Source organism: Phoca vitulina, unplaced genomic scaffold (assembly GCF_004348235.1).
Source record: "Phoca vitulina isolate PV1807 unplaced genomic scaffold, GSC_HSeal_1.0 scaffold4, whole genome shotgun sequence".
Taxonomy (NCBI): Eukaryota; Metazoa; Chordata; class Mammalia; order Carnivora; family Phocidae; genus Phoca; species Phoca vitulina.
Window position 1 is genome coordinate 50,085,051 of NW_022589707.1, and position 15,692 is coordinate 50,100,742.

Sequence of the window (15,692 nt, forward strand, 5' to 3'; positions counted from 1 at the left end):
CCAGAAATGTGTATTGCCCCATGGACACTCTTCAATCAGGAATGTCCTCATCTGAGATACCACGCTGCTGTTGGCCATTACTGTGTAGAAAACTCTAGCACAAGTGTTTCTGGAAATAGGAGGTAAAGACCCCACAAGAAAGACTAATAGGTTTTAGCTTTTGGCTTAACCATTGTTCCTAGCTGTGGTAGAAAATCATAGAGACCTCCTGAAACGATGTTTTATCATCTTTAAAAATATTTATTAGGACATCATTGCTATTATTTTTCCTGATGCTGTTTGGACCACTGTCCTGTAAACCTACCTCAAAAGTCACCCAGGCTCCTCTTTATTCACTCATTCACTCCCTCATTCATCCCACTAACACCGACCCTGCCTTGACAGATGAAGGAGTTGGTACGTCTGGCCTGGAAGAACTCAATCTCGTCTCCGTTTTCCATTCTCTCTCTCAGCAGCCCCACCCTGCTTTAGAGGAGTGGAGACGTAGTAAGGACACTACTCCAATAGTCTATTTAGTCTCAACTTGCTAGATCCAACCAGAAACCGTGTCTGATAAGGTGGTGCTCAGTTTTACAGGCACCTTCAGAAAGCAATTCTGAGAATGAGCAATGTAGAGCTTAAGAAATATCCATCGTTTTTGACGCTTGGGTTAAGAGGGCCTCGAACTGAAACTGAGTCATCTGTAAAAATTCAGGGTTTGCAGCCAGCGTGCCACATCTGTCTCATCTGTGCCCCATGAGACATTCCTGCTACCACACTCAGAGTCAGGCTCTCCTCTGTCATGTACACACTCAGACTTGAATATGCGTAGAACCGCCTGGGGGAACTTTCTCCTGTGCCCCACAACTTACAAACTGAATCATAGTCTCAGGGATTGGGCCCAGTCCCTGGCTTTTTAGTTCTCTCTACAGACTATTCTCATGCACACTCATGAGTGCAATCCAGACCTAGAGGGACAACCACAATAACCTCTTAATTCCCAATGGCATTTTTATTATTTCATCTGATTTGCCTTAAATATCTGTTAAAATAATGGTCTCAAAAAAACTTCAACAGGGTCTTATTGTCTAGTGAATTAAATAACGTGTGCTGGACTTGTAGGGATTTCCAAAAATGTAAGCCTTGTTCAATTTCTAACATTGTTCACTCTTAACCTCCCAAAAATCTATGCAGGATTATTTCATGCTTCTTAAATATTCGCCATCCTTTTCCACCTCTAGCATTGGCCATTCTGTTCCCAATTATTAAATTCTTACCAGTCCTTCAAGTCCATACCAAAGCTCCCTCCTCCTTAAAGCTTAACATGACTTTCTTAGTTAGACACAGTCTTTCTCCTTTTGAATTCCTCAAGTCTCTGTAGTTATGCTATGATAGTGATCGTTTACCTTATATGAAGATTTACATTAAAACAATGTAAATTATTAGTTACATCTGTACCTATCTTTCTCCCTCTAGTTTTTTGTAAAATCTTCAAAAAACTGTCTTAGCCCAGTTGATACTCAGCATTCATTCACCTCAAATGTGAAACAATTCATGCTCGTTTAGTCCTTGATCTTACCAGAAATCATCTATGTTTTACTGAAATTAAGGACTAAATGTGTATCAACTGTTCTACATCTCAGGTGGATCTATCTTGAGTGTAAGTTTCACTTAGCAATTTATTTTTTTTTATTCCTATCACCTCATCATCAGTTGCTATTTGGGGATGTTTGTATTCCGAGTATTTTCTGATAAACTTAAATATTGGGAGGTTAATTCTAGTACAGATTTCTCGCTACCTTTTTTTCTTACATCTATAATGCTATGAATCTTGCTATAAAAAAACGATATGTAAAAGGAGGAGGGATAAGGAAATTAGAGTGTTAAAAAAAATCATGCCGATAAATCCTTAGACACTTTGTTGATAGTGTGTTTCTTAATACAGGTTGAAAACCTATGCTTTTTTAAAAAAAAGTATGTAATTAGCTTTTTTCCCCTAATGAATTGGAATTTAAAAATATCTTTTTAATATAAATGTTGACTGAAAGTACTTTGTGAGTGGCTTTTTGATGTGGAGGAAAATAAATACATGTGACAGAATGAATGGGTGGCCCCATTTGGAGGAGAACCAGAAATTACAGACAATAGAGGAAGAAGACATGTACTGGAAGAGAAGTGAAAAGGCCTAAGATGTAAATTGCTTCAAGGAACAGACAGTGCAAATGTTTACAAATGACAATTTTTGTTCTGCATTGTACAGTGAAATATTAGTCATAAGACTCTCTCAAAAACTGTGTTTTCAAGTCTTAAATACTCTGCCTTTTTTCTACCATCCTAGTAAACCTAAAATATTAATCATCAGATTCAGTTCGAAGAACTAAAATCTTCAAGGAAAGTTTTATATATATATAAAAAAAGTAGACATCTAAAAAGAAGAAATTGAAAAAAAAATGTTAAAAGTATACACTTAACTATATAAGTATACTTTCAGATAAAATTAAGCTTCAGTGTATACTTTTAAAATCATATTGATTAACATTTCTTTACACCAAGGGTGGAGAGTTGGGGCGTTTGGGGAATAATGTCCTACGTTGGCATTGGTAAAAGGTGTTTGATTTTTTAATAAATGGAGAGAAGGAATATAATAATTTCTCTCCTACACATGAAAAGGTTTCCAAGTCATGCATTATATTCTGGCAGTCAGCCTCTGAAGAAGATAAAACTGGATATGAACCAGAGGATAGACCTGTCCAAAAATGTATGCACTCTTCCTAACATAAACACTGCATAGGCATGTTAGTTTTCTACTGCTTCTGTAACAAATTACCAGAAATGTACTGCTTTAAACTAGCAAAAATTTACTGTCTTACGGTTCTACTGATCAGTTGTTTAGATGCAAAGTCCAGTACTGTCTCACTCAAGTAAAATCAAGATGTAATGATGATACCAATTGCTGGCAAGGATGCAGAGCAACAGGAACACTTAGTCACCGTTAATGGGAATATAAAATGGCCCAACTACTTTAAAGATCGTTTGGTGGTTTCTTACAAAGCTCAGTATTGTCTTACTATGCAATCCATTTATGTACAATCATGCTCTTTAGGTATTTACCTTACTTTTTTCCATAAGTTGTACCCATGCACTGCTTTTATTTTTCTTTTTTTAAACAGCTTTGAGGCATAATTGATTAAAAAAAAAAAAAGAACTGCACATATTAAATATGCATAATCTGATGAGTTTGGTCATAGGCAAACATCCATGATACCATTACCACCATCAAGGGAAGAGACATATTCAATACCTCCCAGAGTTTTCTTGTGTTCCTTTGTGGTTTTTTTCCTTTACATGATAACATTTAACAGATATTTACCCTCTTACCAAACTGTAAAAGGCCTAATACTCTATTGTTGACTACAGGGACTATGTTGTACAACAGATCCCTAGAATTTACAGACAATAAAGGAAAAAGACATGTACTGGAAGAGATGTGAAAAGGCCTAAGATGCAAATTGTATGTATTGTAACATAACTGAAACTTTATAACCATTGAGTAACAACTTACTATTTCCCCCACCTCCAGCCCCTGGCAAACACTATTGTATTATCTGTTTCTGTGATTCTGACTACTCTGGGTAGCTCTTATCAGCTGAATCACAAAGCATTCGTCCTCCTGTGACTGGCTTGCTTCATTTAGCATAATATTCTCCAGGTTCATCCATACTGACACAGATGGTAGGATTTCCTTATTTTTAAAGGCTGAAGAATACTCCATTATATTTATATACCATACTTTCTTTGCCATTTATCTGTCATGGATACTGGTTATTTCCATATCTTGGCTACTGTTAATAGTACTACAATGAACATAGGAGTGAAGATATCTCTTTGAGATTCTGATTGCAATTCAATTGAGCAAATACTCAGAAGCGAGACTGCTGAATCATGTAGTATTTCTATTTTTAATGTTTTGAGGCATCTCTGTACTTTTTCCATAGCTGCCATACCATTTTATGTGCCCACCAACAGTGCACAAGGATTCCACTTCCTCCACAGCCTTAACATTTGTTATCATTTGTTTTTTAGATAATAATCCTAACAGATGTGAAGTGATACCTCATTATAGTTTTGATTTGAATTTCCCTGATAGTTAATGATGTTGGACATTTTTTCATGTACCTGTTGACCATTCACCTATTGGAGAACATCTTGGTTGCTTCCTATTTGGGGCAATTATGAATAAAGCTGCCATAATGATTCACATACAAGTGTTTGTGTGCACCTAAGTTTTCAAGTAAGTTAGGTAAATGACTGTTTAAGTCCTTTGCCCCCCGCCTTTTTTTTAATTAGGTTTTTTTTTTCTTTGGTACTATTGAGCTTTAAGAGTCCCTTAGATATTTTGGAAACTAACCCCTTATCAGATAGATGGTTTGTAAATATTTTCTCCCATTCCACATATTGCCTGTTCATTCTGTGGATTAACATGAATCTTTGTCAAACTGCTTCCAAAACTAAGAGGAGAAAAACTCCCAAATTCATTTTATGAGGCCAGCATCACCCTGTTCCCAAAGCAAGAGAAAGACACTATAAGAATATAAGAAAAAAAAAAAATTACAGGCCAATATGTCTGATGAAAACAGATGCAAAAATTCTCATCAAAATACTAGCAAACCAAATTCAAGAGCACATTAAAAGGATCATACACCATGACCAAGTGGGATTTATCCCTGAGATGCAAAGATAGTTCAATATATGCAAATCAAGGTGATATACCACATTAACAGAATGAAGGATAAGAATAACATGATCAGATCAATAAATATAGAAAAAACATTTGACAAGTTCAACACTCTTTCATGATGAAAGCACTCAACTAACAATGAATAGAAAGAACATTACTCAACATAAGGGCCATATAAGGCAAGCCCACAGCTAACATCATACTCAATGGTGCAAAGTTGAAATATTCTCCTCAAAGATCAAGAAAAAGACATTGTGTCCATTCTCACCACTTCTTTCCAACGTACTACTGGAAGTCCTAGCCAGAGCAATTAGGAAAGAGAAAGTATCCAAATCAGGAAGACTCAGGTAAAATTATCTGTTGGCAGGTAAGATTTTCCTAAAAGTAGAATACCACAAGGCTCCACCAAAAACCATTAGAGCTCATTAACAATTTAGTGAAGTTACAGGATATAAAAATCAACATACAAAAACAAGTTGTTTTTCTATAAACTAACAACAAACCATCTGAAAGGTAAATAAAGGCAACAATTCTATTTACACCAGCATCAAAAGGAATTTAATACTTAGGATTAAACTTAACCAAGAAGGTGAAAGACTTGTATGCTAAAATCTAAAAAACATTGATGACAGAAATAAAATAGACAAAAATAAATGGAAAGACATCCTGTGTTCATAGAGTGGAAGAGTTAGTATTGTTAAAATGTCCATACTGTCCAAAGTGATCTACAGATTTAATACCATCCCCATCAAAATTCTATTGGCATTTTTTATAGAACAATTTTAAAATTTGTATGAAACCGTAAAAGCCCACAAATAGTCAAAGCCATCTTGAAAAGAACAACAAAGCTAGATGCATCACACTTAATTTAAAAATATACAGTACAGTATATATACAGTACAGCTACAGTAAATAAAACAGTATGGCACAGGCAAAAAGACAGACAGACAGACCAAAGAAATAGAACCAGAGCTCACAAATAACCCCACACATGTACAGTCAACTCATCCTTGACAAGGATGCCAAGGACATAGAATGATGAACGGATAGTCTCTTCAACAAATGATACTGGGAAAATTGGCTATCCATATGCCAAAAGAAAAGAAAAGAAAGAAATGAAATGAAATTAGGCCCCACCTTATACCATACACCAAAGTCAATTCAAAATGGATTAAAGATTTCAACATAAGACTTGAAAATGTAGAACTCCTAGAACAACACATAAGAGAAAAGCTTCTTGGCAATGATCTTTTTGTAAACAGAACAAAGTGCAGTCAACAGAAGACAAAATAGACAAATGTGCATAGAAACCAAAAAACTTCTTGTAGCAAAGGAAACAGCCACTGGCATGAAAATATCACCTACAGAATAGGAGAAAATATTTGAAAACCATCTCTCTGAAAAGGAGTTATTTTCCAAAATGTATAAGGAACTTCTTCTATAACTCAATAGAAAAAAACTCTGATAAAAAATAGGCAAGGACTTAAAAACTTAGTTGAAAACTCATGTCCACACAAACACTTGCACATGAATTACAGCAGCCTTATTCTTAATTGCCAAAAAAGGGAAGCAACCAAAAGGCCCTTTAATAGGTGAATGGAGGAAAAGTTGTACATCCATTCTGTACTATTTAGTGAAAAAAAATACTGAGCTATTAAACCATGCAGAAACATGAATCTGAAATGCGTTTTGATAAACGAAAAAAGCAGTTTGCAAAAGCTACAAACTGCATCATTTCATTTATAAGACATTCTGGAAAAGGTAAAACTATAAAGATAATGAACACATTGCTAGAGGTTGGGGATGTTAAATTGGTATAGCACAGAAGTTTTTAGTATGATTAAACCATTCTATAGAAGAACGTAATGGTGGATATATGGCACTATGTATTTATCAAAACCTGCAGAACTTCACAGCACAATGAACTTTTACATAGGCATATTTAAAAAAAATCCTTCAAGAAGTCATAAGATCTCAAGACCAAACAGAATGGGACAAAGAATCTAACAGTATTACAAATGTCTGAGACAACCTCACTGAAGAGGGTGGAGGAAAAGATGCTAGCCTAAGTAATGAAGGAAATGAGATCTCTAAAGTCAAAAGGAACTGTACGTAAGCACTGTATTCTAGGTAATGAAGTTGTTTCTCCTGGGGATAGGTGTTAACAATTCTGAAACCACTGTACATGTATACTGGAATCAATTAATTAAACCGAAATGGATGGTGGGAACAAGTTTTCTCACAGTTGGAGTAGGAGGTTACAGATAAGCAAGGGAAAGAGACTAGAATGATCCACGTGGTAATGGATTAGTGTTGGAGACCTCCACATGAACTCATTTTCAACTCAGTATCAATAAATATTGTCACATATAAAAATACTCATAGGTATGTGTATGTATACAAGTGAGTGTTTACATATCTATTTCCTTACTGTGCCACCTGAGGGGGCCTAAAAGCAATGGCTCCCGGGTAGCAATGGGTTCACCTGACCCTCAGATCTTGGTTTTAATACCATTCACCAATAAAAACAACCAGAGCTGCTTGAGGGGAAAAGACAACTGATTCTAGGACTGGGGCAGGAAAAATACAAGAGGAATCTGGAGATATCTTGAATTGCCAGAAAGTAAGGCAGCACTCAAAACAAAAACAAAGACAAGACAAAAACCACAGTCATGTGAGTAGGTCAGTAGGACACGGGAACAAACTTAAGGAACTCCAGGTGGCTGAAGCTAGAACAAGTTATCAATAAAATAAAGTAGTACTGCATTATAAACCCAAGTATAGGAGTCATGAGTCCCTACTGCTATAATTTATTCAAAAAATGGAGAATAGACAATCTGTGCAGAATCCCAAATAACTTATGCAGCTATTCCATGTTCAGGGAGGTAGAACCTAACGCCCCACTCCTTATGTATGGGTGGCACATCATAGGTTTCTTCCAAAGACTAGAGGATGGAAAGAAGGGAAAGAAGTAATTTTACACTGGAGAAAACAGAACAACAGTCTCAGCCAGGTGATCAAGGAATTATCCTGCCTCAGACTGCGCCATAATGTTAAACAAGAAGGAAGAAGCATAGATTATGGAAGAGACAAATGTTCAATTTCTGTTGTTGCTGATCTATGTAGCCATGCTCTGATCCAGACTCCACTCCCCAAACACAGCTCATCCAAGGCTTCTCTGGAAAGTTTCAGATGAGTTTCACTAGTGATGGAGTAAACCCAAACTGAGAGATAACAGAGTAAGAACTGGGCCAGAGTGTGATTTTTTCTCTCTCAAAGTTTGGCTCTGACCCTGTGATTGGCAGAGTCAGCCTCGTGTTTTCTGTTGTGTGCTGAACCCTGCCTCCCCCTGATGGTATCCTCAGAAGCTTCAAAAGAATGTCAGTGAAAACCCAGATCAGAAATCAGCAACTAAGCAAATGTCTCTCAAAACGAAAGGGAATTGAGGGGGAGAATCTGCTCCTTTCTTGGCTCCAGAGACTGTGGCCCCAGAGAGTTAGGTGAGAAAGTTAGGTGAGTCTTTCTCTGCCTAACTCTCTGATTCTCTGCAGCTGGGGAAAGCTCTGTGCTTTCAAGAACTCATGTGATTAGATTGGGCCCACCTGGACAATGCAGAATCCCCTCACCATATTTAAGATCCTTAACTTCAATCACCTATGCAAAGTCCCTTTCCCATATACAATTAACATGCATCAGTTCTAAGAATGAGAACACAGATATTTTGGGTGGCCACTCTGTCACACCTTAGAATTGTAGATTCCTATGTATCTGTAGTTATTCACTGGTTATTAGCTCCCACAGACATCTCAAATGTGTGATCTCCAAAACTAAATTAATATTCCACCAAATTTATTTCTTCCTCAACAGGGGATAGATCCATCCAACTTAAGCTTGAAGCTGAAACCCATTTTTTCTGCAATCCTTCATCAGATTGTTTAATATGCTCATTTTAATTCCTAAATATTTCTTCAATCCAACCCTGCCCTGCACTTCTCCTACCATTAACTACACTTGTGCATTTTTCATTTACCTGAAAAGAAAGTACTTCTGGATTAAAGGGGTCTGACCTTTTGCTAGTTGGTGGAGCTACTGATGTAAGGTACCCATGTTGTCTGCTTTAATGGGATTTATAGACAAGCATGGAAAACACACATTAAACAAATAAACATGTATAATAAACGTCCAGGAAGAGGACATGCCTGATCCTTCCGATCCAGTACCCCGGGTGAAGTTTTCAAAAACTGAGGTTCAAAATTTGTGAATTTTCTAGAAAGGCACTATCAAGCTAACACCATGAATTTGTGTCATCCTTGTGCAGGGGTCATGCTAATCTGTGTTGTTCCAATTTTAATATATGTGCTGCCAAAGTGAGCACAAGCTGACTAACTTAAATGCAGTCAAAATAAGTACCTTTATGTATATGTCACTTTTCCCTGATTCTGTAATATAAATATGGAAAAGAAGACTAACAAATTACGTGTTAAATATGGCAACTTACTTTTATTCAAGCTAGAATGGCTTTTTGAACTCATCTTGATAAAATGTTATCCAAATGGAGTTAACTTTCAGACTAGATATAATGAATCCCACACTAGATACAATCCCACACTAGATATAATGACTCAGAATGCCTGAAATAAGGCCTGTTGAGATGCATTTTAAAACAAGCAGCCCGTGAGTTGCTGTACACATTAACATTAGGAAATTATTGAACCAATTTCAACTCACCCACTTCTGTGGAACTCACTTCCAGCTTCTGTAGTCTGTCCACGTTCTTCAGCTCGTGACCTCTTTTTATTTTCAAAGCCAGGAACAGCGGGTGAAATCCTCAACCTGCAACTCTTGGACACCTCTCTGACCAGAGCCAGGAAACTTTCTCTGCTTTGAGAGAAAGATGCAAGTGATTAGATTGGTTCCACCCGGGTAATCCAGATGTCTCTCCTTGTTTCAGAATCCTTCAAATTAATTCCACCTCTATAAAGTCCCTTAAGCCACGTAAAGCAACAGAATCAAAAGTTCCAGGGAGGGGCGCCTGGGTGGCTCAGTCGGTTGAGCAATTGCCTTTGGCACAGGTCATGATCTTGGGGTCCTGGGATCGAACCCCAAGTCAGGCTCCCTGCTCAGTAGGGGAGTCTGCTTCTCCCCCTTTTCATGCTCACTCTCTTTCAAATAAATACATAAAATCTTAAAAAAAAAAAGTTCCAGGGATTAGGAGGTGGGCATCTTCGAGGAGAGGGGAAATAATTCTTCCTACCACAGTATACCGTGTGTACTAAAAGCCCCCGTTTTTTTATTGAAGTACAGTTTACCTACAATGTTACATCAGTTTCAGGTGTAAAAACATAGTGATTCATCAACTCTAGATGCTATGCTGAGAGTCCTTTCTAAGCTGCTACACTTTAAGCATTGTATTGATACTAGTACATTCGTTTTACCCAAGTGGAAACAAGAGTAGAGAGAAAACTTTCAAGAGACATATTAATGAGACTTTTTACTACTCAACTTTTGATCCAAAATGGAGTATTAAATTCAAAGAGAGAACCCACGTCTTCCAATATTCTACATGGGTCTCTATTTGACTTCTAATACTAATATGCATTTAACTTGATATAAAAGTTAAATAAATGGCCAATAGCTTAATGGTTCTCCTAGGAGCTTCACAGGGCTATAGGAACTTAGAATCTTACTTTAGTGAGTCATTGAATTAGGACTCTCCAGAGAAATAGAACCAATAGGATATGTGGAATATAGAAAGAGATTTATTCTGAGGGATTGGCTCACACAGTTATGGAGGTTGAGTAGTCCCACGACATGCTGTCAGCAACCTGGGGGCCCATGACAATGAATGGTGTAGTTCCAGTCCAAACCCAAAGCTTGAGAACCAGAGGCACCAGTGGTGTAAATCCTAATCCAAGTCTGAAGGCCCAAGAAACTGGAGCGCTAAAGTCTGAGGGCGGGAGAAGATGGATGTCCCATCTTAAGCAGAGGGCAAATTCACCCTTCCTACACTTTTTGTTCTCTTCAGGCCCCTCATGGATTGGATGATGCCTACCCACATTGGTGAGGGTGGATCTTCTTTATTTAGTCTACCAATTCAAACCCTAATCTCTTCCAGACACACACAGACATACCCAGAAATAGTATTTTACCAGCTCTCTGGGTACCCCTTAGCCCAGTCAAGTGGACACAAAAAAAGTAACCACTGTTACCAAATGTCTGTAGTGTGTTTACGTGTCATATAGAGATAAAAGTTTGGGTTAGAGATCAGACCTCTAATTTGGATTTTCATCCTTGTACATATATGATGTTAACATCTAACACAAAATCAAACATGAACACTTTGACACATAGCCTATGATCCTTATTTTAACATAGTCTCCTAAAGTAAATTGCCATCAGATTTCAAAGTTTGAGGCTTATATAAGTTTGTGATAGATATTTTGTACTTTTGTGGCAAGCTTAGGAACTCACTAGGGAATTATGAACTGAAGCATAGGAGATGTTGACCTTGAGATGTTGACATTTTTTGTGAGCGGATGGTTTGTAGTATAGATTATGAGTAAAAGAAATAAAAGGCAAATGAATTAGGACCTGCTTAATTTTCAAACTGACCTCAGTTCTTTTAGGCAAGAAGTAACTCCTGACACTTTGATTATTGCCATAATCAAAGCTAAATAACTGGCAATGCAACAAGGTAAAAAAGGTCCCCAAACCACAGCAAACTCCTTGTTTGTGCAACCGACAGCCCTCCACTGAGAAAAGATGTGCATTTGTGGAAAGATGTTCATAGCTTTCATTTGAACTTCTCTGCTTACTGTTAAGGCGAAAGAAATCTTGGTTGGTTGGTTTCGGCTGGAAGTTTTGTGAGACAAGCACAAAGGAGCATGTAACTCCACACTTATTATAACCCTTGAGCACCAAAGCGAATTAAATTTGTATCAGGAAGGATTAAAACAAAGATATTTTTCTAAATGATGAGATGCTCTGATATACAGGATCATGTTCCAAAAATGATTGTGCTGAGCCCATAATCGGACGTTTTACTACATAAAGATCTCCATAAAAGAATGGGTTAAGGAAGTCTACTGTCATCCCAATCCCATTGTTATAAATCTCTCTAAATCTACTCCATGTCATCGAAAGCATATTTGAAAGGAGGACATGTTACCCTTGTCTATTAAACAAGATACCAGCAATGTTCCCCCACCTACATTTCTTGATTAATGCTCAGATGTCTTTCCCAATGCCGACTGTATCATCAGAGAATGCTTGTAGTGGCTTCTCACATAGTTCATAAAGGAATCCTGAATGTTGAGCTTGCTGTGATAACACCGTAGTGACACAGGGTGTCCAACATCAGGCACAATTTAACAAGGAGATCAGGCTCATGTTCCAGAACGGCTTCTGTTTGCACAATTCATCAGTGGCTTTGTCATTCAAGCACCTCAGCAGACATCCTTTTCTCCCTGTTGTTTCTGATTCCTGGAGGAGTACTAGAAACAGACAAAAATGTCTTCCTTTTCTCTCTCCCTCCCAGCCCCAGGTGACCCACAGCTACAACAAGTGTAATGTAGCTTATTAGAAAACAAAGTCAAATCTCAAAAGATGAAATCGACTGGGCAGAGCTGGGCAGTGGTTAGAGACGGAAAGACAAAGATCACAGTAAACTTACCCACTACAGACCTTTGACAGAATGCAGATGTCTGTGAAATTGGCATCTCCTCTCCTAACTCTTTTTTTTTTTATTTTAAAGATTTTATTTATTTATTTGAGAGAGAGAATGAGACAGAGAGAGAGAACATGAGAGGGGGGAGGATCAGAGGGAGAAGCAGACCCCTGCTGAGCAGGGAGCCCGATGCGGGACTTGATCCCGAGACTCCAGGATCATGACCTGAGCCGAAGGCAGTCGCTTAACCAACTGAGCCACCCAGGTGCCCCTCCTCTCCTAACTCTTAACGTGTTCCAGACATACTCTCCTAGCTGCTCTTAAACATCTGTGGTGCTATAACAGCCATTGTCCACAAACTGAAGTAGCTATTTTTCCTCTCATTAATTTTTTTCTGTCTGTTTTTGTCATTTTGCCATCATTCTTCCCACCCTAGACACCTTGAAACCATCTTTTACTTTAAGGCAAAATACATAATGGACTCTCAATTTCTCTTAGATGTTGTTCAAAGTTTCATAGTTTAGGCACATTCCAGAAGCTAAATGACTTCTTGATGGAGCTTGACATAGTGAACCAAACTGGGAAAGACTCCTATTTTTGAAATCAATCACTAAAAAGTTTAAAGTTACAAAATAACTGGAATATTTAGAGGTGGTGAAAGAGGACTTCAACTATCTCCATTTTGACCTCAGTCTGTACTTTCTAATTGATTAAGTTCTTCTTTCCAGCTTATCTCTTTTTTTTTCTGAATTACTTTTCCTTTTTTAAATTTTTATTGTTATGTTAATCGCCATACATTATGTCATTAGTTTTTGAAGTAGTGTTCCATGATTCATTGTTTGTGCATAACACCCAGTGCTCCATGCAGAACGTGCCCTCTTTAATACCCATCACCAGGCTAACCCATCCTCCCACCCCCCTCCCCTCTAGAACCCTCCAGCTTATCTCTTAACTCAGGCAAGAGACCAGGAGAGCAAAACATCCACTGATGGGAACTGAAGCATAAGCCCTTAAGCATAAGGACTGCCCTGAGCCGGCAAGACCCCAAGTGACTGACCCCAAGACAATGATCAATTTGACCTTCATTGCCCACCATCACGTACCTACCGACCTTTGTCACACATTTTCCTTATATAAACCTGGAAGTATTTTTGGCACTTTGGAGACAGTCTTTGAGAAATTAGTACATTGTCTTCCTGGTGTTAGTCTCAATAAAATAAATTCTTTTCTGGTTTCACCGCAACTGGTTTCTCTGCCTTTGGATCTTGTTAGTGGTGGGTGGCCAAACCTTGTCTGTTTGGGAACCCCAGAGACAGGCGTTCTTGTACTCCTGTGCCTCGGCTATAGTGGTTGGGAAATGACAACAAAAATCAATACCGATTTTGGGCACCTGGGTGGCTCAGTCTGTTAAGTGTCTGCCTTTGGCTCAGGTCATGATCCCAGGGTCCTGGGATTGAGTCCCATGTTGGGATCCCTGCTCCACAGGGAGCCTGCTTCTCCCTCTGCCTCTTCTCTCTCTCTTTCTCTCATTAATAAATAAAATCTTAAAAAAAATCAATACCACTTTTATTGAAGGTCCTTTATGATGTCAATATTCTTCACACATGTAACTATTATTTAAATGAAACACCTCCAACAGTTTTTTAATGATCTACATTTCTCTGAAGATCTAACAAAAATATTTAATATAATAATAATAATAAAGTTGTTTTAAGATATCTATCTGTATTCTTTACTAATATAAATCTCTATTTTTTATGATGTTCATCCCTCTAAGGGATGCATTGCTGGCCAAGAAAATACCAGGAAGAGAACAATTGAATCATCCCTTTCTAGCCACCATCCTCACTCACAGCTCTGACATTTTCCCTCTTCTCTGAGATTTGCACTTGTGGGGCTCCAACGGGGTAGGAGCTGGCAGCAAGGGCAGTGAAAGAATTCATCGAAGGCAGAACAAAGGAGATAGAAGTTTATTGAATATGCTGCAAAAGAACAGCGGGCAGGATAGCAAGGGAGAGACCGTCTGCCATGAGGTGGTGGTGAGGGGCTATAGTTATAGGGTGGAGTGAGGAACTATGGGGAAGTATGGAATTTCCCCTTTTTTGGTAACTGTGCCTGGTTATAAGTAGTCCATTGGTTAGTTAGGGCCTATGGCCATTTTGAGGTAGGTCACTTAATGAGCCTGTTTGTATTCAGGTCACGGGTCACGGTGGGCCCTTTTGCCTTGCTCAAGTTTCTATTCCTCAAGCCTGTTGCCTAAAAGTGGCGTCTACAGCACTTATTAAGATGACTTGGTTTTTATTCAAACAAGGGTAAACATGTTACTGCACTGCCCTTGAGAATGAAGCAAGTGAAAATGGCCTAAACTTTTACATAACAATGTGAAAAACTATGTGGCGTAAGTACACTTGAAGGCAAAGAGATGGACAAATTGCTCTCTCAATATTCCTTTGGTTCTATTGATTGAATGGAATGATTAATGTTTTCAGAGGTGTTTGATATCAAATTATGAGACCTATCACAGAAAATTAAAAGCATTAGTTTCCTAAGAATAAATTCAATAATTCAGTTTGCTTCTATCAAATAGGCATAATTCCCCCACTTTGGGGAAGACTAGCACAGCCCACCATGTAGGTAAATACGTATTATCTTGGGCTGGGAGTGGGGGACGGAGTTTAAGCCTATGGTGAAGCAAAAGGCTGAGCACGAAGGGAAATATCTCTTTTACCCACAGAGAAACAGACCAAGAAAAGAGAAAAAATTGAAAAGTGTCTTAACAGAGCTGCAATTTACTATCTGGTTTTCTCTATTTTCCATACTCTGTCCTTAATCCAATGATCTCTTCTCATAGCATGATGAAAATACCGTATCCAAAAATGCAACACAACAAATATCACCCTTCACACTTTCCAAGACGCACTAATGCTAATTCTTTCTAGACAATTTAGATTTACTCTGCTGGAAAGAAAGGACACTTCGTTAATTCTCTTTACTTAGGCAGAAAGATATACTAGAGTAAAATATTTCCTTGGTATTCCATAGAAGACAGTCAGAATATTTCCTGGAGTTTATGCCTTATTCAGCCTTGTACACTACAAAAAATCAACAAGTAAAGAGCCAGATAAAATTTCATCAGGGTGATAGATTCTACGATGTTGAGAAACAGGATGTCGCCGCCCGACGGCGACCATACCCAAACCCATACATATCTCATAATCCCAGGGAGATCCACCATCATCGTCACTGCAGATAATGCATTAATGCCAGGACGGCAACTATAACATGTATCTGGAAAGATTTACAAGCAGC

The 15,692-nt window shown here is 38.1% G+C and overlaps 1 non-coding gene across 1 annotated transcript; it reads right to left on the reverse strand.

Moving 5' to 3' along the window:
- Positions 1–8,987: 8,987 nt before the first annotated feature.
- LOC116631223 lies at positions 8,988–9,092 on the reverse strand. The gene has a single exon (XR_004299153.1). It is a non-coding gene; the product is annotated as a U6 spliceosomal RNA (small nuclear RNA).
- Between the last annotated feature and the right edge of the window lie 6,600 nt (positions 9,093–15,692).